Source organism: Podarcis erhardii (assembly GCF_964252035.2).
Source record: "Podarcis erhardii genome assembly, chromosome: 15".
Classification (NCBI taxonomy): domain Eukaryota; kingdom Metazoa; phylum Chordata; class Lepidosauria; order Squamata; family Lacertidae; genus Podarcis; species Podarcis erhardii.
In genome coordinates, this window is record NC_138505.1 from 29,138,733 (window position 1) to 29,163,389 (window position 24,657).

At 43.8% G+C, this 24,657-nt stretch overlaps 1 pseudogene across 1 annotated transcript; it reads left to right on the forward strand.

Moving 5' to 3' along the window:
* Positions 1 to 20,041: 20,041 nt before the first annotated feature.
* Positions 20,042 to 22,807, forward strand: LOC309329735 (cytochrome c oxidase subunit 6C pseudogene; annotated as a pseudogene). Its single transcript has 2 exons — positions 20,042 to 20,050; positions 22,370 to 22,807. The product of its transcript is annotated as a cytochrome c oxidase subunit 6C pseudogene (transcript).
* The last annotated feature ends 1,850 nt before the right edge of the window (positions 22,808 to 24,657 follow it).

Consider the following 24,657-nt stretch of genomic DNA (forward strand, 5'->3'; position numbering starts at 1 on the left):
GAAAGGAAAATTTCGTACAAAGATTACCATTATAAAAGACAAAAGTGGAAATGACCTAACAGAAGCAGAAGACATCAAGAAGAGGTGGCAAGAATACACAGAGGAATTATACCAGAAAGAAATGGATGTCTCGTACACCCCAGGTAGTGTGGTTGCTGACCTTGAGCCAGACATCCTGGAGAGTGAAGTCAAATGGGCCTTAGAAAGCACTGCTAATAACAAGGCCAGTGGAAGTGATGATATTTCAGCTGAACTATTTAAAATTTTAAACGATGATGCTGTTAAGGTGCTACACTCAATATGCCAGCAAATTTGGAAAACTCAGCAGTGGCCAGAGGATTGGAGAAGATCAGTCTACATCCCAATCCCAAAGAAGGGCAGTGCCAAAGAATGCTCCAACTACCGCACAATTGCACTCATTTCACACGCTAGCAAGGTTATGCTTAAAATTCTACAAGGCAGGCTTAAGCAGTATGTGGACCGAGAACTCCCAGAAGTGCAAGCTGGATTTCGAAGGGGCAGAGGAACCAGAGACCAAACTGCAAACATGCGCTGGATTATGGAGAAAGCTAGAGAGTTCCAGAAAGACATCTACTTCTGCTTCATTGACTATGCAAAAGCCTTTGACTGTGTCGACCACAGCAAACTATGGCAAGTTCTTAAAGAAATGGGAGTGCCTGATCACCTCATCTGTCTCCTGAGAAATCTCTATGTGGGACAAGAAGCTACAGTTAGAACTGGATATGGAACAACTGATTGGTTCAAAATTGGGAAAGGAGTACGGCAAGGCTGTATATTGTCTCCCTGCCTATTTAACTTATATGCAGAATTCATCATGCGAAAGGCTGGACTGGATGAATCCCTAGCCGGAATTAAGATTGCCGGAAGAAATATCAACAACCTCAGATATGCAGATGACACAACCTTGATGGCAGAAAGTGAGGAGGAATTAAAGAAGCTTTTAATGAGGGTGAAAGAGGAGAGCGCAAAATATGGTCTGAAGCTCAACATCAAAAAAACGAAGATCATGGCCACTGGGCCCATCACCTCCTGGCAAATAGAAGGGAAGAAATGGAGGCAGTGAGAGATTTTACCTTTTTGGGCTCCATGATCACTGCAGATGGTGACAGCAGTCACGAAATTAAAAGACGCCTGCTCCTTGGGAGAAAGGCAATGGCAAACCTAGACAGCATTTTAAAAAGCAGAGACATCAGCTTGCCAACAAAGGTCCGTATAATTAAAGCTATGGTTTTCCCAGTAGTGATGTATGGAAGTGAGAGCTGGACCATCAAGAAGGCTGACCGCCGAAGAATTGATGCTTTTGAATTATGGTGTTGGAGGAGACTCTTGAGAGTCCCATGGACTGCAAGAAGATCAAACCTCTCCATTCCTAAGGAAATCAGCCCTGAGTGCTCACTGGAAGGACAGATCCTGAAGCTAAGGCTCCAATACTTTGGCCACCTCATGAGAAGAGAAGACACCCTGGAAAAGACCCTGATGCTGGGAAAGATGGAGGGCACAAGGAGAAGGGGACGACAGAGGACGAGATGGTTGGATAGTGTTCTTGAAGCTACCAGCATGAGTCTGAGCAAACTGTGGGAGGCAGTGGAAGACAGGAGTGCCTGGCGTGCCCTGGTCCAGGGGGTCACGAAGAGTTGGACACGACCAAATGACTAAACAACAACAGGACCCAGAGACCATGGTTCAAATCCCCTCTCAGCCACAAAGCCCATTGGATGACTTTGGGCCAATCACTGCCTTCCCTCAGCCTAACCTACTTCGCAGGGTTGTTGTGAGGATAAAATGAAGAGGGAGAGAAGTGTGTACGCCAGCTTGAGCTCTCTGGAAAAAAGGCTGGATAGAAATGTAATAATAACATAAATAACAAACGTACTAATGAAGATTAGGGATGCGAGTGGCGCTGTGGTCTAAACCACTGAGCCTCTTGGGCTTGCCGATCGGAAGGTTGGCGGTTCGAATCCCCGCAACAGGGTGAGCTCCCGTTGCTCAGTCCCTGCTCCTGCCAACCTTGCAGTTCAAAAGCATGTTAAAATGCAAGTAGATAAATAGGTACTGCTCCGGCGGGAAGGTAAACGGCGTTTCCGTGCTCTGCTCTGGTTCGCCAGAAGCGGCTTAGTCATGCTAGCCACATGACCCGGAAGCTGTATGCCAGCTCCCTCGGCCAATAAAGTGAGATGAGCACTGCAACCCTATAGTCGGCCACGACTGGACCTAATGGTCAGGGGTCCCTTTACCTTTACCTACTAATGAAGATTAAAGGACCTTCTTGTCCTGGCGAGAAAAATCCACATTTGTTTACTTTTAAATGGACTTTTGTGGTTTGGGAAGGGATGGGGAAAGGCGCTGAAAAGCGAGCGATGAAGGGGAAGATGTTTAAAGCCTCTGCAAGCAAGTCAGTGATACGACAATTAGTCATGGCATCTTAGAGCCAGAAGGGACCCGAGGGTCCTCTAGTCCAACCTCCTGCAATGCAGGAATCTCAGCCAAAGCATCCATGCAGCACATGGAACAAAGACTCAATAAGGAGCAGACTATGGCCACACGCACACTGCACATTTAAAGCACGTTTAACGCACATCAAAAGCACACAACTTCCCCGGAGAATCCTGGGAATTGCAGCTCTGCGAGGGAGAAACCACAGTTCTCAGGATTTGGTGACTTGGGAGCTACGTGCTTTAGATATGCACTGAACTTCCTTCAAATAATAATAATAATAATAATAATAATAATAATAATAATAATAATAATAATAATAATAATTTATTTGTACCCCGCCCATCTGGGCGGCTTCCAACAAAGATTAAAAATACAGTGGTACCTCGGGTTACATACGCTTCAGGTTACATACACTTCAGGTTACAGACTCCACTAACCCAGAAATAGTACCTCAGGTTAAGAACTTCGCTTCAGGATGACAACAGAAATCATGCTCTGGCGGCACAGTGGCAGCTGGAGGCCCCATTAGCTAAAGTGGTGCTTCAGGTTAAGAACAGTTTCAGGTTAAGAACGGACCTCTGGAACGAATTAAGTACTTAACCCAAGGTACCACTGTACATTAAAATGTCACACATTAAAGACTTCCTTGAACAAGGCTGCCTTCAGCTGTCTTCTAAATGTCAGGTAGTTGTTTATCTCTCTGATATCTGATCAGAGGGCGTTCCAAAAGGCGGGCGCCACTACCGAGAAGGCCCTCTGCCTGGTTCCCTGTAGCTTTGATTGGCAAGTCCTAGGCTCTGTGGTTTCACCCACAGTGCCACCCGCGTCCCTCAGGTATACTGGGCCAACCTTTATTGTTACAGTCAATGGCCAGTATGAAGAACGCACAATAAGAAACACACACAGGAAATGACCCAGGTGCATCGAATAAAGAAGAATAAAACGAGATGGAAGAAGCACAGAATGCAGGAAAATGTTGGATGTGCTTTAAAAGTACGGCATGCAGGAGACCGTTGTCTAACCACTGCGTAAGCTGTGCAAGGAAATAGAGATGGATGCCAATTCCATGGGTCATATGGAGCGGATCTAGCTGAATCCCAGTGTGAAAGAGATAATAGCATCTCTGAACAGCCTCAGATTGGGGGTGCGGTGGGGGAGCTGCGCTCCTCAAGCAATGCCATTCGCCATGTGTTGTTTGGCTGGTCTTTGCCATGGGGACAGTGAGCAGAGGCCTCCCAGAAGGCCCTGCCTGGAAGCATTTTATTTGGCAGAGAGGCAGCAGTGGGGGTGGGGAGGTAGCAATTAATTAAGCCTCCGTTCTTTCCTACCTCTCTGCATTTTTCTCTCTGTCAGGTTCTCTGGTGGCTTCCGCTTCCTCGCCCCTCTTCTGCAGCTCCTCTCCAAGTTGGCGGGGGTGGTAAATAATTCAGCAAGCTCTCAGCCCTGCAAACTGCAGGAGGCGGGAAGTGGAAATGGAAATGGAAGGAGGGAAGAAATCGGTAGGTCTTCTGTGAGGAAGGGAGTTTCTGCTGGTCCAGACTGCCGACTGGGGTCTGTTACAGGGAGGCTGTTATGCTCCCCTGTTGAAACAGCTACTGGTCCATTTACAGCAGGGGTCAGCAAACATTTCCAGTAGGAGGCCAGTCCACTGTCCCTCAGACCTTGTGGGGGGCCAGACAATATTTTGGAGGGAAAAAATGAACGAATTCCTATGCCCCACAAATAACCCAGAGATGCTCAGGTGGAAAAATCAAAATTGGAAACAGAATTGTTAGATCCTAAAACTAAGAATTTGTCAAGAATGTATAACTTGCTGTTGAAATGGAATACACAGGATGAAACGGTTAAATCTGTTATGATTAAATGGGCACAAGATGTTGGACATAACATTATGATGGCTGACTGGGAACAGTTATGGACCACAGGTATGAAGTTTACGGCGTGTAATGCCTTAAGAGAGAATATAATGAAAATGATTTACAGGTGGTACTTGACACCAGTCAAGCTTGCAAAAATTTATCATTTGCCCGATAATAAATGTTGGAAATGTAAAGAGATTGAAGGTACATTCTTTCACCTTTGGTGGACATGCCCAAAGATTAAGACCTTCTGGGAGATGATCTATAATGAAATGAAAAAGGTATTTAAATATACCCTCCAGAAGAAACCAGAGGCCTTTCTCTTGGGCATGGTCGGCCAATTGGTGCGAAAGGAGGATAGAAATTTTTTTTATGTACGCCACAACAGCAGCAAGAATACTCATTGTAAAGTATTGGAAAACACAAGATCTACCCACCCGGGAAGAATGGCAGATGAGGGTGATAGAATACATGGAACTGGCTCTTCGGTGGAAGAAGATTGGAAAAAATGTAAAGTTTATCTTCAAAAATATTGTAAAATTAAGGATTGTTAGAAAGATGTTGGAAAAAGAAAATTATGTGGTTTTGGCAGAAAGGACATAAAGGATTAAGTAAAAATGAATTGGTGAAAGAGAGAATGTAAAATTATAGTATATTAAGACAAATTATTAAGATAAAAACAAGGTTGGAAGGATTTGCTGAAATAATAATTTGAATTAGAATACAAAAATGGGAGGTGTGAGGAGGTCAAGGAGATAAGTAAAGGAAAGAAAGCTATGTAAAGGTTCAATTTGTTCTTTTTTTTTACTGATTATATTTTTTCTGTCTTTTTTCTGTCTTTTTATTTTTATTTTTTTTTCTTTTTCTTTTTGTAACCTTTAAAATTTGAATAAATATTATTTAAAAAACAAACAAACAAATAACCCAGAGATGCATTTTAAATAAAAGGACACATTCTACACATGTAAAAACACCAGGCAGGCCCCACAAATAACCCAGAGATGCATTTTAAATAAAAGGACACATTCTACGCATGTAAAAACACACTGATTCCTGGACTGTCTGTGGGCCGGATTGAGAAGGCGATTGGGCCAGATCCGGCCCCCGGGCCTTAGTTTGCCTACCCATGATTTACAGGAACACCCCCAAGTGCTGGTGAGGACCTATAAAATAGCCCTAATATGGCTTGGACCTAGGCTACCTGAAGGATCTTAGCTCCCTTTACAAACCTACCCAGGTGTTAAGATCCTCATGTGAGAGCCTTCTCTAGGTCTCATCAGCATCAGCAACATGGCTGGTGGTGACACGAGAAAGGGCCTTTTCTGTGTCATCTCCTACATTGTGGGATTTTCTCCTGAGAGAGGTTAGACTGCCTTCCTCTTTTCTGTCCTTCTGCCAGCAGGCCAAGACCTTCCTGTTCACCTTTGGGAAAATAAGGTGCAGGTGATGCTGGTAGATGCTGGTAGAAGCAGCACCTCCCTTACTCCTTGGTGTCGTGAGCCCTGGCACAAATCGAGATGGGGAGTCGGAAGCTGCAATTCATAAAAACACATCATCCCTCCCTCCCCTCCCCAAGAAAGAATAACCCACCCTCTCACACACCCCTGGACTTCCCTCAGCTCTTCTCTCTGGTTTTTCAGCACATGTTATTCTCTGCATATTATAAAATTGTAAAGATCCTTAATTTATCTATCTATATGTTACCAATAAAAAAGTTTGTGAGTGTTTATTCAAAACCTGCCAAGGAGTCCAATTCATTTTGTTGTTTCTTTAAGTACTTTGTAAAAGGTTCCCATTCTTCTTTAAAGTCACAGTTGTCCTTATCACGTAGTTTATGTGTCAACTTTGCCAATTCCGCATAGTCCATCAGTTTCTCTTGCCACAGTTCTTTGGTCAGGATTTCTTCATTCTTCCATCCTTGCGCTATTAAGACTCTTGCTGCCATTGTCGCATACATGAAGATGTTTTCAATTTCCTTGGCAGGTATTTCCCTACATTCCCTAACAAAAATGCTTCAGGCTTTTTTGCAAATGTTAACTGGAACATTTTCTTCAACTCATTGTATATCATTTCCCAATATTTTTTAAATTTTACTACAATCCCACCACATATGGTAAAAAGTCCCTTCTTTTTCCATACGTTTCCAACATATATTTGAGCCGGTTTTATACATTCTTCCTATGAGACTCAGCAGTTTAAGGTCTCTGAGATGGCTGGTGGGGATCAGGAGCCCCCAGAAGAACTTCCCATACCACCTAGGCTTGTATGGTCACAGCCAGGTTCCTCACAGGGACCTTCTCTGTCAAGCAGCACGGGGCACATACCAGGCTGCAGACTGTGGGAAAGGGGCAAACTGGCCCTCTTCATGCCCAAGGGCTGGCCCTTTAAGGCTGGCCCTTTACAAGAGGCGGAGCCTAGAACAGGTCATCCGGAAGCAAAGGCTTAAAAGGCCTTTGCCGGCTCTCAACCTCTGTTGGGGCACGTCCTTCACTTGGAGCTCTCCATGGTTCTGCAACGCCTGATCTGCCTTGCCCATGTGATTCAGCATGAGACCAGAACACGACCCTAAGCTAGCCTGCTCACTAAGCTAAGGTATAGCGGAGGAGGTCATCGAATCACCATTGCTAAAGTAAGAGTCTTCTTCTTCAGATACATATATCTTCTTCTTCTTTGGCAATCCCTTGTCGCCGAGTAAGATTGTCTTCCGTAAGTGACTGTGGAGGCCAATTCTGGATCCACATGTCCTTCCACAGTGGGGACAGAGGTTTCCAGGTGGGAGTTGATCGCAGTGAGAGTTTGCCAAGTGTGCCTTTCTCTTAGCATGTTTCTCCCATGCGTCCTGAGTTTGAGCGTCTTCAAAGCCCATGACACCTTTGGTAAAGGCTGTTCTCCAATTGGAGTGCTCACAGGCCAGTGTTTCCCAGTTGCGGGTGTTTATACTACATTTTATTAGATCTGTCTTGAGAGAGTCTTTAGGCCTCTTTTGTTGACCACCAGCACTACACTTTCCATTGCTAAGTTCGGAATAGAGTAGTTGCTTTGGAGGACGATCATCAGGCATCCGCACAACATGACTAGTCCAACAAAGTTGATGTTGAAGAATCATTGCTTCAACACTGGTGCGCTTTGCTTCTTCCAGTACACTGGCATTAGTCCGCCTGTCTTACCAAAAATTTCCAGAGACACTGTTGATGGAAACTTTCAAGGAGTTGGAGATGGCGTTTATAAGTGGTCCATGTTTCACAAGCATACAGTAAGGTTGGTAGTACAATAGCTTTGTAAACAAGCATTTTGGTTTCCCTGCGAATGTCCCGGTCCTCAAACACTCTGCACTTCAATCGGGAGAAAGATGCACTCGGTGAGCCCAGGCGATGCTGGATTTTGGCATCAATGTCGGCCCTTGTGTCACCGTCCTCATTAAGATCATAAGAAAAGCCTCCTGGATCAGGCCAATGGCCCATCTAGTCTGGCAACCTGTTCTCATAGTGGCCAACCAGATGTCCTGACGAGAAACCCGCAGGCAGGATCTCAGCGCAAGAGCCCTCTGCCCTCCTGCGGTTTCCAGCAACTGGGCTTCAGAAGCATTGCTCACCCCAACTGCTAGTAGCCTTCACAGCATCTTAAAAAGCAGAGACATCACCTTGCCAACAAAGGTCCGTATAGTAGCAGTGGAGGAGGATTGGAAGAAATTCAAGGACTATTTACAAAAACACTGTAAATTATATGAGCGTTATGAAGGATGAGAGATTCGAAAATAACAGGGCACCATAAACCTAGTTGAAAAGACTATGAGAATGAGTGAATTGTATGAGAATAATAAACTTTGAACAAATATTATGTTAAAATTAGGTATTTAAGATCTAGATAAAATATTCAAAGTTAGGGACAAAATATTGAAAATGTGTATAATAAGAATGGAAATAAGGTGATAAGTTGCTGGCTAAAGTTTTATTTATGGAATGCAGGAGCGGGAGATGCGAGGAAGTCCAAAAATGAAGAAAAGATGGTTATTATAAGATGCTAGATTTTATATTTGTTATATTTGTTGTTGTTGTTTGTCTATCTTCTGTCTACTTTGTTTTCTTTCTTTTTTATTGTAAAATTCTTAATAAAAATCTTTTTTTAAAAAACAACAACAAAGGTCCGTATAGTAAAAGCTATGGTTTTCCCAGTAGTGATGTATGGAAGTGAGAGCTGGACCATAAAGAAGGCTGATCGCCAAAGAATTGATGCTTTTGAATTATGGTGCTGGAGGAGACTCTTGAGAGTCCCATGGACTGCAAGAAGAACAAACCAATCCATTCTTAAGGAAATCAGCCCTGAGTGCTCACTGGAAGGACTGATCATGAAGCTGAGGCTCCAAGACTTTGGCCACCTCACGAGAAGAGAAGACTCCCTGGAAAAGACTCTGATGTTGGGAAAGATGGAAGGCACAAGGAGAAGGGGACAACAGAGGACGAGATGGTTGGACAGTGTTCTCGAAGCTACTAGCATGAGTTTGACCAAAGTGTGGGAGGCAGTGGAAGACATGAGTGCCTGGCGTGCTCTGGTCCAGGGGGTCATGAAGAGTCAGACATGACTAAATGACTAAACAACAACAAGGTTGGTCACCATCACTGCAAGTCCCCATGGTTTAACTATGCACTGCGTGAAGAAGCGATGATTGTTTCTGATTATCATAGCCTTTCCACCATGCCTCAAGGCTGCAAAGGTCATCTTGCCCCTTCATATGCTTTGCCATCTTTGTAGCAGGTCGTACTTCATTTTCCAGATATGTCCTCTGTGATATGGAGATTTCAAAATGAACAGGACATTGAAGCAGCGTCGACGTCCCAGTGTCAAAAAAATGTGTCTGCTTTTGAACTGCGCGGTTGCTCTTGTGACTAAGTGTACCCATGAATAACCCTGATAACATTTTTCGTATTAGGAAAACACCATCTCCGAGAGCCCCTCATTCATACAGGTCTGACCAATGGGAGGCAACCCATCCCATAATGTTTCCCACACATGCTCTGAATGAAATGAATTTCTTAGTTTCTCACTTTCCCCTGCTTCCTGAATGTGTGCAAAGTGGGGGAGGCGATCGTATTCTGAATCCACGCTTCCTGTTACACGTATATCACTTTTAATCTCCTCAAGTCTTGATCTTTCTTCGTTCTCTCCCCACCCAGCACACTCCCCAATTCTTCTTGTTTGCTTCCGTTTGCTTTTAGGCATATGGGCAAAGATGGCAGCTGCAGAATATTCTTTCTCCTCAATTTGGGGTAGGTAGCCAGATAGAAAGTTAGACCCCAAGAAATTATGAAAGAGGAAGGGGCTGTGTGTGATCAAAGGCACACTTCTCACGACTCTCTCATGAGGTTACTCTGTGGGAATTCTGCTACATAAATCAAGCAATAATTTGTCGTGTAAAAGATCATGTACCACAATTCATGATTCTCTTCCTGTCTCAAAGATTATCCCTCGTTTTCCTGAACCTCTTGCTCTGCAATCTCCATGAACGAACGGCATTCGGGCAGGAACACATTGCTCAGTGGAATAAGATACACATGTTACACAGTGCAGCGTAGTAGCTAAGAGACTGATATCCAGAAATCCCCTGTTCAGATCTCATCATTGCCTGTGGAGCAATGGGCATCACCATCTGGGATGAATAAACAAGGCACTCCTTTTTTAAAAATATGCAGACTGTGAGCCTAGTAAAATTGCCACCCCTGCTGGCTGTCATAGCTTTCAAAGGAACAGAAATATCTTAATCAAGATTTTTAAAAAAGAACATCCATTCTTTTGTTTTTTGTTTTTTTTTTAAAAAAAGGGATATCCATTTCCCCACCTTTTGCCCAATTAGTGTTTGCAGAGAGAGAGAGGTTGTTGGTTTGCTTTCGTATTTTTCATGTTTTATTATGTAAGTTGTATTCTGATTTAGTGTTTTTGTGCTGCGAAGCTTCGGACGAACGGTGGCATACAAATTTAATAAATTAATAGACTGTAAAAAAACAATGTGTAGCATGTTGAAAAATAATAACAATTGGGAATTCCAGAGAGTACTAGTTGCTAGACTGCTCCTCCAAACCATTAAAGGCTTTATAGACCATATTTTTTGCTCTATAAGACGCACCTAGTTTTAGAGGGGGAGAACAAGATAAAAAAAAATTATCCCTCTCTGCACAGCTCCCCTTCAGCGAAGCAGCAGGAGAAGTGGAGCCCCTTCCATTTCTCCTCCCGCTTCACTGAAGGGGCGCTGCGCAGAGAGGGAAAGCTGTGCAGCGCCTCTCCAGCAAAGCGAAGCCAGGAGAGCAAGAGGAATCAGTGCGCACCGACCCCTCTTGCTCTCCAGGCTTCAGCGAAAGCAACACAAAGCCTCCGAAGCGCAGAGGGAGCTCCCGCTGCGCTCTGGAGGCTTTGCGTTGCTTTCGCTGAAGCCATGGAGCCTGCATTTGCTCCATAAGAGCGACACACATTTCCCCTTTTTAGGAGGGCAAAGTGCATCTTATAGAGCGAAAAATATAGTACTAATTGTGACACCTCAAATTTGGCCTGCTAAATTGGCAGCCATATCAGGTGTCATCTGCAGACAGGGTCTCATTCCTACACTGAAGGGTGTTGCAAGGGGAGTGTGGGGTGTGTGGTCTGCCCTGGGTGTCATGCCTAGGAAGGGGTGACAAAATCCCTCCAGGCCTCTGCCTACACTGGATCTTAGTTCAACACAGCTGATGGGACAGGGACCCACACAGCACCTGAGACTCATTTAGGAGGCACTGGGCAAGCTGCATGCCCCACGCAGCTCAGTCCTCCAGCCAAGATGCTGCCACGCCCTGCCCCACAGCAAATGCTGCCCGAAGCTGCTACCTCACTCTGCTTAACGGTAGGGCCGGCCCTTTGTTTGCTCTGGGAGTGGGGAACTGGATCAGCACCGAAGTCCCCCTCCAGAAATAATTACCCATGATGATGAGAGGCATTCATATTTTTTGACATTCAAACGATGCTGGCTATTTCTAAAATTGCAGTTATATATGTATAAATTAGCATGTGCAAATATAATGCAAATCTCTGTATTTCTTTGGGCCTGTATTTCTGTGGAGGTGGGTGTATAAATCTGCTTCTCACGCAGCTTCGCCTCCCCTTAATTCCCCTTATCCACAAAGCCTCAATAATCCCGTCTATTTACAACCTCACCTCATTGATTCTTCACGTGTCAATGACTGCAGCCATCTCCAGGCCCCTTTGAGCCCACGAGGGAGGGAATAAAGCCTTAATTTAAAACTACATCAAAAGGGCAACTGCTATCTTCTCCATCAGGTCTTCACGGTCCTCTTCTTCTTCCTCTTCAGCATCCGGGGGGGGGGGGGGGAGGCCTTTTGGTGCCTGCTGAAGACATTTCCTCTTCCAACAACCCTTCTCTGTTAGACAGATCTTGTCCCCTATCTCTGTCTGTATTGGAATTGTTTCTAGATGTGTTAACTGATTTAGAAGACATCTGAAGGCAGCCCTGTATAGGGAAGTTTTCAATGTTTGGTGTTTTATTATGTTTTTATATTTATTGGAAGCTGCCCAGAGTTGCTGGGGCAACCCAGTCAGATGGGCGGGGTACAAATCATTATCATCACCATCATCATCCTCATCCTCATCCTCATCCTCATCATCATCTGTGGTTTTTTTCTTTAAAAAATGTTTAGGGGTACTCTCATTTTGACTCAAGAAAACCACCATTTTATAGTTCAAATTGGGAAAAATAAATACAGTAAATGGACAATCGTAGAAAGACTCACAAAATGTTTAGGGGTATTGCATACCCCTGCGTCCCCCCAGAAAAAAGCAATAATAATAATAATAATAATAATAATAATAATAATAATAATAATTCATTTTGTATACTTGCCACCTTTTGGACTGCTTTGGGAGGAAGGATGGCGTATAAACTCAATTAATTAACTAGCAACACTAAAAGCTCAGGTTTTACTTTTTACACATCTGACGAAATAGAGCCGTATTTTTATAAGCTCGGTGGATCATTCTCCTACAGAGAATAATTTTCCTAGTTGACTCATTTGCTCATTTTCCAATGAGTGTTATTGGGGGAAGGCTTTTCCGGGTGGGAGCTATGGGATTCTGTGTTCATGCCTTGTTCGCTTATGCAAAACCAATCAACGCTGCAACATTATAATAATTTTTGATATTATTTTTAAAAAGTCACCCATGTTTTCTTAGCCACACAAACACACAAACACACCCCTCAAGTGCCCTTGCTTGTCCAGGCAGGGGCAAACCTGAAGATTAAATTGTTTTCTGTTTTTAAACTGCCGATTGTTATCTCCAGTGGTGTATATGTGTGTTTATGCGTTTATTCTGCCATTGGAAGCAATTACAGGCAAAATTCAAGACTCCTGGCAGCAGTTCTATGGCTTTGGAAACCAGTGGGCTCCCAGATTCTGACAACACTGCCTTGGCCAGCACCTTCTCTGCTGAATTGACATGTTCCATTCCTCCTCTGATTGGCAGCCCGCTGCAACTCTCTGGGGAAGACAGTTTCCTTTCTCCCGTGGCTATTGTCACGAAAATGAATAAATATCTCGCCTTCCTCCCATCCGCCTCCCCCTTCTACGCTTCCCTGCCTGCTGCCGGTCTTCAAATTATCTCTGAGCTTGAATTCATTTGGCATGCTTTCCCTCCCTCCCTCCCTCCCTCCCTCCCTCCCTCCCGCTTTCTGAGCTGAGCTGCGTCTTGTGGTGGCACCAATTGGCAAAACCCAGACTTGCAGGAATCACAGAATTGTAGTATTCAGAGGTAACCCAAAGTTCATCAGGTCCAACCCCTTGGACTCACGGTTAAAGTGAGGTTACCAGATTTTTTCCCCAATGAATACGGGGACATTTTTCAACTTCCTACTAAATAGATGGATTTTGTCACAGGACTGATTTGTAAATCTGGGGACTGTCCCTGGGAAATGGGGAGGTACGGCTGTTGTTGCTGTTTAGTCGTTTAGTCGTGTCCGACTCTTCGTGACTCCATGGACCAGAGCACGCCAGGCACTCATGTCTTCCACTGCCTCCCGCAGTTTGGTCAAACTCATGCTGGCAGCTTCAAGAACACTGTCCAACCATCTCGTCCTCTGTCGTCCCCTTCTCCTTGTGCCCTCCATCTTTCCCAACATCAGGGTCTTTTCCAGGGTGTCTTCTCTTCTCATCAGGTGGCCAAAGTATTGGAGCCTCAGCTTCATGATCTGTTCTTCCAGTGAGCATTCAGGGCTGATTTCCTTAAGAATGGATAGGTTTGATCTTCTTGCAGTCCATGGGACTCTCAAGAGTCTCCTCCAGCACCATAATTCAAAAGCATCAATTCTCCGGCCTTCTTTATGGTCCAGCTCTCACTTCCATACATCACTACTGGGAAAACCATAGCTTTAACTTTACGGACGTCTGGTAACCTTAGGTTAAAGATTCTCCAAAATATGGCAGACTCTCCAAGTGTCCCTATTTTCCAGGGACATCCCTGACTTACAGAAGCCATCCCAGTTTCTGATTTGACCCCGGAATGTCCCACTTTTCCTTAGGACATCCCTATTCTGATTGGAAAATTTTTGGAGGGTATGGAGTTATCCAACCCACGAGCCGACTGAAGGCAATCCTGTATAGGGAAGGGTTTTTTTAAAAAATGTTTAATGTTTTATTATGTTTTTATATATGTTGGAAGCTGCCCAGAGTGGCTGGGGCAACCCAGTCAGATGTGTGGGGTAAAAGGTAAAGGGACCCCTCACCATTAGGTCCAGTCGCAGATGACTCTGGGGTTGCGGCCCTCATCTCGTTTTATTGGCCAAGGGAGCTGACGTACAGCTTCTGGGTCATGTGGCCAGCATGACTAAGCCACTTCTGGTGAACCAGAGCAGCGCACGGAAACGCTGTTTACCTTCCTGCCAGAGTGGTACCTATTTATCTACTCGCACTTTGTGCTTTCGAACTGCTAGGTTGGCAGGAGCTGGGAGTGAGCAACGGGAGCTCACCCCATTGTGGGGATTCAAACTGCCAACTTTCTGATCAGCAAGCCCTAGGCTCTGTGGTTTAACCCACAGCGCCACCCGCAGACCTTGTGTGGGGTATAAATGTGTGGGGATAATTTTACTATGTGTGGGGTATAAATAGTAAAATTATCAGTATGGAATGGGGCGTCCCTATTTTAATTGGAGAAATGTTGGAGGGTATGACATGGTTCTCCCTGTTCCTTGCTTAATTCTCACAACAAGCCCTTAGACTGTTGTTGTTTAGTCATGTCCGACTTTTTGTGACCCCCTGGACCAGAGAACGCCAGGCACTCCTGTCTGCCACTGCCTCCTGCAGTTTGGTCAGACTCATGCTGGTAGCTTTGAGAACACTGTCCAACCATCTCGTCCTCTGTCGTCCCCTTTTCCTTGTGCCCTCTTGCCCTTAGACTAGCTCTGCTTTTTTGGGTTAAAAACTGTTTCTAAGCATGTATCAGAATCCCTCATGACAGTTTTGGAAGACCTGACCCGAAACTCATGGAAATGTAAAATGTACGGTAATCTGCTGGTCTGAGGTTGGGCCTCTGCCTCCTTCCTTGTGACACAGGGTTTTGAGAGCTAAAGAATTAATACTTCAAAGGCTTAATTAAAGACATGCAACCATAAACTGCGGATATCAAGATCTGCCAATCAAACAAATTGTATGCTTTTTTATTTCATCGCTGGTTTTTTAAAAAAAAGTTTAATGTTTGGTTATGTGATCCACTCCCGCCGGGAACCAATGTCCCCACTGTGGAAGGACGTGTGGGTCCAAAATTGGTTTCCACAGTCACTTACGGACTCATTGTTAAAACCGTGTTCATGGAAGACAATCTTACTTGGCTATGAATGATTTCCAAAGAAGAAGATATACAGTGGTACCCCTGGTTACAGACACCTCAGGTTACAAACACTTCGGATTACAGACTCCGCTAACCCGGAAGTAGTACCTCGGGATAAGAACTTTGCTTCAGGATGAGAACAGAAATCGCGCACCGGCGGCACGGTGGCAGTGGGAGGCTCCATTAGCTAAAGTGATACCTCAGGTTAAGAACGGTTTCAGGTAAAGAACGGACTTCCAAAATGAATTAAATAAGTAACCAGAGGTACCACTGTATGTTGGAAGCTGCCCAGAGTGCTGGGGCAACCCAGTAAGATGTGTGGGGTATAAATAGGGAAATTATCATTATGGAATGGGACGTCCCTATTTTCATTGGAGAAATGTTGGAGGATACGTCATGGCTATCCAACTTCCAGTGAAGGAGAGTCCACCACCTTCCAAAAAATTCTTCCCAGTGTTTAAGCAGAATCTCCTTAAAATGAGATTGATTTGCATGATTAGAGCACAATCTTGACAGCTTTTGAAAATGCCCCCGACTATTCACACACACTTCAATCTAGCAATACGTTTTCTCATATTTTTTTAATGGCATATACCTGCATAAATACGTTTGAACTTCTTATGGCTTCACAAGTGTGGGAAAACCCCTTTTGGGGAAAGAAATGGCGCAGTTTATATTTATCACTTCAAGATTCATTGCAACATGCTGTTTGGCATTAATGCCCCCCACCCACCCACCCCACCCCGCCCGTCACTTTCCCTTAAAGAAAAAAAAAAGGAAAAAAGGAATACATATGAATTGCAAATAATCAAACATATTCACGCTCCAAGCAAAACCAGCCAGATTAATGGCATTTTGCCAGGATTGGCTTGGGTGTGAAATTTCTTGGTCGTTTGCATTCATTGAAGAAAAAACCCTCTTTTCTCGGCGTGAGATTCCTTTGCCACCCAGGAAAATAGGAAGAAAAGGGCTATGCAGTGATTTGGGGTTGATTTATGGAGACAGTAATTACCTTTTTGGTCCCACACCTAAAGGTTTAATCTGAGATTTTGGTTGCAACTGCTACACTGAAACCCACCCCACCCCATTTTTCTGGGTGCTGTATTTATCTTAAAACTCTTCGCTGGTACAGTGGCAACCTTCACAGGTTTTCCTCTCATCACCATCCAGAGTTACTACTACCTGTCTTGGGCCCCCACTAGGTGGCCATTGAAGTTTCCCACAATGCTCATGATGTAGTGTCTCCTTGGAGCATTATGGGAAATTAAAATGGCCAATTTGTAGACCCAATTGGAGTTGCACTACTTTTGCGTTGCATGTGCTTCAACAATTCCAAGTCTGAGAGTCAGTACAGTAGATGTTGCAAAGGTTGAGTGTTGTGGTAAGTTGGCTGTTCTGCTGTGGCTAACATCATTTCCCACCCCCCTTTTTAACAGAAGTCAAGACCCTAGGGAAACAGACCTTCCAAGTGTCCTTATTTTCCGGGAACAGTCCTGGATTTACAGAAGCCGTCCTGGTTTCTGATGTGATCCCGAAATGTCCCGCTTTTCCTTAGGACGTCCCTATATTCACTGGAGAAAAGTTGGAGGGTATGGAGCTATGTGACCCCCGAGCCAAGGAGATAAGTAACTATACAACCTTTAGAAGACATCTTAAGGCAGCCCTGTATATGTTTTTAAATGTTTAATGTTTCATTATCCTTTTATATATGTTGGAAGCTGCCAGAGTGGCTGGAGAAACCCAGTTGGAAGGTAGGGGTATTGTTGTTGTTGCTGCTGCTATTATTATTATTATTAATAATAATAATAATAATAATAATTGAATAGGATGTCCCTATTTCCATTGGATAAATGTGGGAGGGTATGGAGGAATAGCAAGGAGTTCACAAAAGTACATACCGGTAAGTAGATGCCCAAACTGCGAACTTTCAGGATATTTGTGGTGATGTGTTGTGGAGCAACCCCATTGAAGAAGAGAACGGTGGTTACCTAGACCTCACTGGCTGTGAAGCGTTCAGCTTCAAGCTTCAGGGCCCCCCAAGTGTAAATCTACTGAGTTATTTGCAGGTCACTCTCCTTCCCAGGCTGAGAGGAAAAAAAGGGTGAAAACAGGTTATTTATTGGGACAGTGTGATTTTTGCAGCTGCTATTGAAGTTACAAAACAATGAAGCACAGGACAGAGCAATGGAGAACTTCTGAAGCAACAGTGGGGTATCAGCTCTGCCCAAGGCATGATGGAGAACAGCAACAACCGGGAAAAGATAGACATAATATTTTACGAGGACAGGAAGAAACACCATGGACAGAATAATTGCCACAGACAGGAAGAACAAGGATATAGTTTGAGTGCCTCACTTGTAGCTTTATAAATCGTTTAATGTGTCAATACGAATGGAAGTCGTTAATACTGCCGTTGTTGCATAAGGGATTATTTTGACTGGAGTGTAACTGAAATTAATAAGATTTTGGAATGCAGAAAGAAAGTAAATAATCAAACCATCAATTCTAGCATGCGGGGGGCACCTAAATTACATCATTTGGCATCTGAATGATTGGTATTAGTAATTGTATTATAATTTGGCATTGTTATGATGAGGCTATTATTGTATTTTATATAGATGATAGATTAGATAGATAGATAGATAGATAGATAGATGATAGATTCTTCTTCTTTGGCGATCACTCATAGTCAAATAAGATTGTCTTCCATAAACACGGTTTTAACAATGAGTCCGTAAGTGACTGTGGAGGCCAATTCTAGATCCACACGTCCTTCCACAGTGGAGACATGGGTTTCCGGGCGGGAGTTCATCACGGTGTGGATTTGCCAAGCGTGCCTTCCTCTTAGCACGTTTCTCCCTTTTGTCCTGAGTTTGAGTGTCTTTGAAGCCCATGACACATTTGGTAAAGGCTGTTCTCCAATTGGAGCGCTCGCAGGCAAGTGTTTCCCAGTTGTCAGTGTTTATACTACATTTTTTAGATTTGCCTTGAGAGAGTCTTTAGACCTCTTTTGTTGACCACCAGCATTAAGTTTTCCATATATGTAGGTCTACCACTGCACCAGGTAAAGACACAAGAGAGCTGAACACGGTAGAAGACCCCCTGGAAGCAGTTGGGGTAGGGGCAAAACTAGAATTACTTGGCAAGGCCTGCTGTTGGATCTGCCTACTGTTTGGCCCCCCTGTTTTCCTCCTCGTCTGCCCCAATGGGCACCATCCACCACTGGATATAAGAAGGGGTCTAGGCACTACTCTCCCCACTTGGGATTCCCAGCAACTCAGACCATGGAGGCAGAAGTCTGATCTTTTGTCTGTCCTGAGTCCTCCAACGTTCAGCCCCAAGGGCACCTGGAGCCCAGTTTCCTTGTCAATTGCCTTTTCCACTGAGTCCAACCAATGGCTTACCCAGGCCTGTCCAGTTTGCCCGGCCTGGCAAGCGCCTTCCCGGCACTCCAGACCCATTTTGCATTCACATCACCTGGGAAGTGACAAACTGCTAGCTCAGGGTTATAACATAAAATTAGGCAGGCTTTTGACATTCTGAGCCTGTGCAACAGACAGCTGGAATGAAGCAAGCATGAAAACACTGAAATCTCTTCCCCTTCTTCTTTTTTTTAACTGAAGAATAAAGAGTTTGCTTTCATTTTTTTGCAGCTCTGGCCTTCTCCCTAAACGATGAGAACAAAACAAATTGTGAGGAAGAGGCCAAAACGCCCTTGAGCACGAAACTTCCATGCCCTCATTTGGTTTAATTGCATGTCTGCGCTTTCTTCCTCCACAAAAACCCTCAATTTGGGGCAGGGTCTGTGTGAGGCTGTGGAAAGAGCAGGCTTCTGTTGGCGGGTGGGCTAGGCCGTGATTTTACAACCCCTTTTATAATAATAAAATTAATGACTGATAAGGATGATGATGGGGCAAGGGCCCACCCACATCCTATCGTCCTGAAGCGTAAAGTCTGCGTAAAAGATTCCTGTTTTTCTCTGGTTCCCACCTCACTCTTCTTTTTCTCCTTTAACTTTATGATGAGTGCAGCTGGATCAACTCAAAGGCCCACTCAGTTCAGTATCCTGCTTCCTGCAGATGACCAGAAGTCCAAAGGCAATCTAGGCTCCCTCCACATCAGTATTTGTCCCCATTTGTGTGGGTTATGGGAGTGTGTGGGCATTTTTTCTCTCCCTCCCTCACCCTCTAGCCATGAGAATAGTTCTTTTGTTCCCTTCTTTTTTCTTTTCTTCTTTTAATTTTTTTAATTTTTTTATTTTGACAAAGTAATAATCATAAACAGATAAGAATAAAAATGTGCACCCCACCACTGAGACCATTCCACTGTAACTATCCAACCTCCCAAAATTTCAACACCTCTCGCGATGGTTTGGCCCCTTTCCGTTTTAACAGTACAAATTCTACAAACAGCCTCCATATCTCCTCAAAATAATTTCTCCTGCATATTCCCCACCTTACCTTAATGGCAAATGTAACAGCTATTCCCCACACCTCATTATACCGTTCTTCCATTTTATATTCTACTTGTCCCTTCCACTTCCTAGCTATAATAATTCATGCAGCTGTCAATAAATTTGTTAGCAAGTCCTTCATAGATTATGAACCTTCCACCCCATTGTAAATTGATAATAATGCTACCTCTGGGCTTTTGGCCAGTTTTCACCCAGTGATTTCTGTTATCTCCTTAAAAACCCTTTGCCCCCCAAAATTGTACATATTTACACCCCCACCACATGTGAACATAATTCTCTGTTTCCTGGCATTCCCTCCAACTTAACGCCAAATATTCATGGGAGTAGTTCTACAGGTTTGGTTTATATGTGATTTTTGTGTATACACAGAACCCTTGGGACCTGACCCCAGCGTAAGATGCAATTGGTACTGTATGCCTATAGACCTACGATGACTAAAAATGGTTAGGTTTTGGGGTGAGGATAATGACTGGAATCCTTCTCCCCTATAGATAGCCCTCCATTCCAACTCTACTTCGAGATCATACGTCTTCAACCAGATGTGTTGGAGCAAAGCTTTGCCGCCATGTTGGATTCCAGCTTGGATTCTGAGTGGACCAAAGGAGAACAACAAGCGTATCTGAAACCACAACATGTCCGCCTGACAAAGTGCTCATTTTATCAATTTCCACTGGTGGATAGAGCAACGCATGTAAATTTTACTTTTGTATACAGTGGTACCTTGGTTCTCAAACTTAATCCATTCCGGAAGTCTGTTCCAAAACCAAAGCGTTCCAAAACCAAGGCGCTCTTTCCCATAGAAAGTAAGGCAAAATGGATTAATCCGTTCCAGACTTTTAAAAACAACCCCTCAAACAGCAATTTAACATGAATTTTACTATCTGACGAGACCACTGATCCATAAAATGAAAGCAATAAACAATGTACTGCAGTCACACAATCAATCAATCAATCAATCAATCAGTAGCTGAACTGGGTTCCACACAGTCACAAAACCAAAACGAAAAAGAGCCACAAAAACAAAAATGCAAAATAAATAGCAAAAACAGACAGACCTCAGCGTAACACTCAAAACGGAAGTGTGGCACTCAAATTGGAAGCATAACACTCAAAATGGAGCACATTTGGCTTCCAAAAAAAGTTCGCAAACCGGAACACTTACTTGCAGTGCTTGGGTTTGCAGTGCTTGGGTTCCGAGTTGTTTGAGTACCAAGGTGTTTGAGAACCAAGGTACCACTATAGATTCTACACATCTATATACCCCATTACTGTAGTGCCAAGCAAAAACTAACACTGGGGAGAGGAGTGTGGCTTGGGGAGAGTTCCAGGGGCCTGATAGAGTGGCCTGGAGGGCCACATCTGGCTTCCAGGGCCTGAGGCTCCCCATCTCTGGAGTTCAAGGAAGCTGGATCCCACCTTTTCTTCCCTTTCCTACCACAAAAATGCCATTTCTTTGGCCCTACGCGGCAAGTCGTTTTCTGTTTCCTCTCTAATGATGACACTGTGGATTAGACGGCTTCGAGCTACAGAGCCCATGGGGCACATCTCGTCCGAGGTTTTACTTAATTACTGGCAAACTTTGTCATTTAGCAACCGAAGCCGGCCAAGCCACGCACAGAGCCAAGGCGTCTAATTCGATTCCGCGGCGGATTGCTCTCAGGAGCTGCCCTCCAATGAATCGGCATTTGATATCTTTTCTGGGAGATCAAGAAAAGGGAAAAAGGAGAGATAAGGGGGGGGCTCCTTTTGGAACCGATGAGTTAAAATCCCAGTTAAAATCCTTCGGCATCTTAGTGTAAGAAACAGAATTTGCCAGCATTTGAATGTGTGCCCTGAGTTTTAGTTCCTACACAGTGGATCCGTACGACATCACTTGATTCCATTACGACTCGGGGAGAGAGATCTCTCTCTTTTTCATTTTGCAATAATATTTATTTTTCATACATAAACATAACAAAAAAAGAAAAAGTTGGCAATAATAAAGGAAAAAGAATGAAAAAGAAAAAGAAAGAAAAAGAAAAAAGAATATGAAGAATATGAAACATGCAACAGATCATCACTTGACTATCACTTAATTAATTAATTAAAATCCATTTTCATAAACATATTATTTGGCTTCCTCAAATCTCTTCCATCTGAATTTCTTAGTAATTATATATAGCAGTTTCCAATATCATTATTTCATAAACCATATCACAGTCATAATCATATTTCCTTACTTTTCTTTTTGTACATTTTCTTATTTATATATTTAATCCCAATTTAATCCTAGGCCTAATTGATTCTTTCAAGTGATTACATATCTTTAATATTACAATATTTATACAAATAGTCTTTGAATTTCTTCCAATCTTCTTGGTGTTCCTCTTCTTTCTGGTCGTGGATTCTCCCGGTGAGATCAGCCAGCTCCTTAAACTCCATCATCTTCATCTCCCATTCTTCTACCGTTGGTAATTCTTGTATATTCCATTTTTTAGCTAATAAAATCCATGCAGCAGTTGTGGCATACAAAAATACTTTTACATCTTTTTTGGGCAATTCAGAACCTGTTATTCCAAGGAGAGAGGCCTCTGGTTTCTTCATAAAAGTGTATTTCATCAATTTTTTTAGTTCATTATAATTTTTCCCCCAGAAGTCTTTTACCTTGGAGCAAGTCCACCACATATGATGAAAAGTACCTTCCTTTTCTTTACTTTTCCAACATAAATTATCACAATTATGGTAGATCTTCTCTTCAGCTCTCGGCCTTTCTTCACTCAGAAGTAACTCTGGGTGGTGCGCAGGCGGGAGCTGCGGTTCGGAAGGTGAACGAGGAAGAACAGGGCAGGATACTTCCATATACAAGGACCTTGTGGTTCCAGCGCTTTCTGTGAGACGAGAAAACATCACCATATCTGCTGCTTTGTTGCCCAAGCCCCAGATGAGAGGCCTCCTGGCCAGTCGTCTGAGAAAACACATTGTAGTGGCTTTCCTTTTTTCGATGGGGTGTGCAGCTGGATACAAGTTTGGTGTGGCTGAACCAAGGAAAAGAGCGTATGCTGAGTTCTATAAAAACTATGATGCCATGAAGGAGTTTGAGGCCATGAGAAAAGCTGGGGTGTTTGAAAGTCCACCACTCAAATGATCATGAACCCTCCTCTCCGGATACCTGACAACTGAACATCAATGTGATCCACTTTGGTGTTGTGTCCCAGCTCCTGCCAACCTAGCAGTTCAAAAGCACACCAGTGCAAGTAGATAAATAGGTACCATTGCGGCGGGTAGGTAAATGGCATTTCTGTGCACTCTGGTTTCCATCATGGTGTCCCATTGTGCCAGAAGCGGTTTAGTCCTTCTGGCCACATGACCCGGAAAACTGACTGTGGACAAATGCCGGCTCCCTCGGCCTAAAAGCGCGATGAGCGTCGCAATCACATAGTCACCTTTGACTGGACTTACCATTACCTTTACCTCACTCCCATATAAGTGCAGTCTGGAGTCAGGACTGTAACCACTGCCTTAATCCTGGGCCCATTTTCAGTTCAGGAGAGGACACCAGTTCTTCAAATATAACAAAATGTTACTCTGGTAAGGGAAAGCTCCTTTGGTTTGGCTGGTCCCTCTTGACTCTAGGGCAGGGACCACCCCCCCTTCTCCAGAGTCCCACACCACCCATTTGTAGGAGAGCTGGTTTCACCCCAATTCACCCACCTATTCCGCTGACTTCATTCCTTCCCTCTCTTGGCTGCCCATCCCTATTGAACGAGATTTCCTTCCTGCATAAAACATCTTGGCTCATAGGAAGGGTGGGGCAAGTGCAGACTTTTGCCCCATGTGGCAAAATCCATAGATACCAATACTGTACCTGAATATTTCCTATCTGAAGCTCATCGCGAGTGCATTCCAAAGGGGCAGGAGGGGCCGCCACACTAAAAGCCCTGATCCTAGTGTCCTTATTTTTCCAGGGACAGTTCCAGATTTACAGAAGCCGTTCCGGTTTCTGATTTGATCCCGGAATGTCCCGCTTTTCCTTAGGACATCCCTGTTTTCATTGGAGAAATGTTGGACAGTATGGAGGTAGGCGACCCCCAAGCCAAGGAGATGAGACAACCGTTATAAGACATCTGAAGGAAGCCCTGTATAGGGAAGGTGTTTTTTTTTTTAATAATGTTTTCTTATGTTTTTATATATGTTGGAAGCGTCCCAGAGTGTCTGGGGCAACCCAGTAAGATAGGTGGGGTATAAATAATAAAAAATGTATTATTATGGAATAGGACATCCCTATTTTCATCTGAGAAAGGTTGGAGGGTATGGTGAGAGTATGTACTCCCTCTTGGCAAATAGGGGCAGCTAGAGAATATCTGCTTACGATGCTACCTTAATTCCTTTGTTCGTCAAATATACTGCAAATGGCCCTTTTTGCACCAAATCTGCGAAGTACAAAAAAAAAGCCACTTTGCTACCTACTCCCCTGCCACTAATAAACCAAAATTTGACAAGAGCTACTTTTGGTTGGTTTTCACAGGCGTCGCGAGACATGCAAAGATCTCCTCTGCTTACCTAACCGGTTCTAACCGCAACAAGATTACAGCCCTCACAATTTGATTACGATGTAAGTGGGGAATTATTATGGATTTAAGTTATTGTAGTATAGCTTTTATGATTCTTGCTGCGCTATTACTCTGATAGTGCTAGAATTGTCTGCGGAATGGAAGTTGCTGGATAAAATTTGCAGTAATATTCTCTTTTTCCTTGAGAAAATTTCCTTGCGCTACAATTTAGGAAGACTTTAATGCCCTGAGGGCCTTAAATGAGAATCTCTCTCGATGGTTCCCTGTACCCCAATTTATTCCAGTTTATTTTTTACAGCTTCTTCCTCCTTTAAACCTTTCAATTTCTTCTATTTCTTCACTGGCTAGAACCAGTAAAGGTGGCTCCATTAGGACAAATGGGGCACTGCCCCACCAATCTCAATCTGCCCTTGGTCAGCGTTCACCTGCCTACATCCTTACTTGCAACCAGTCCAACATGGTG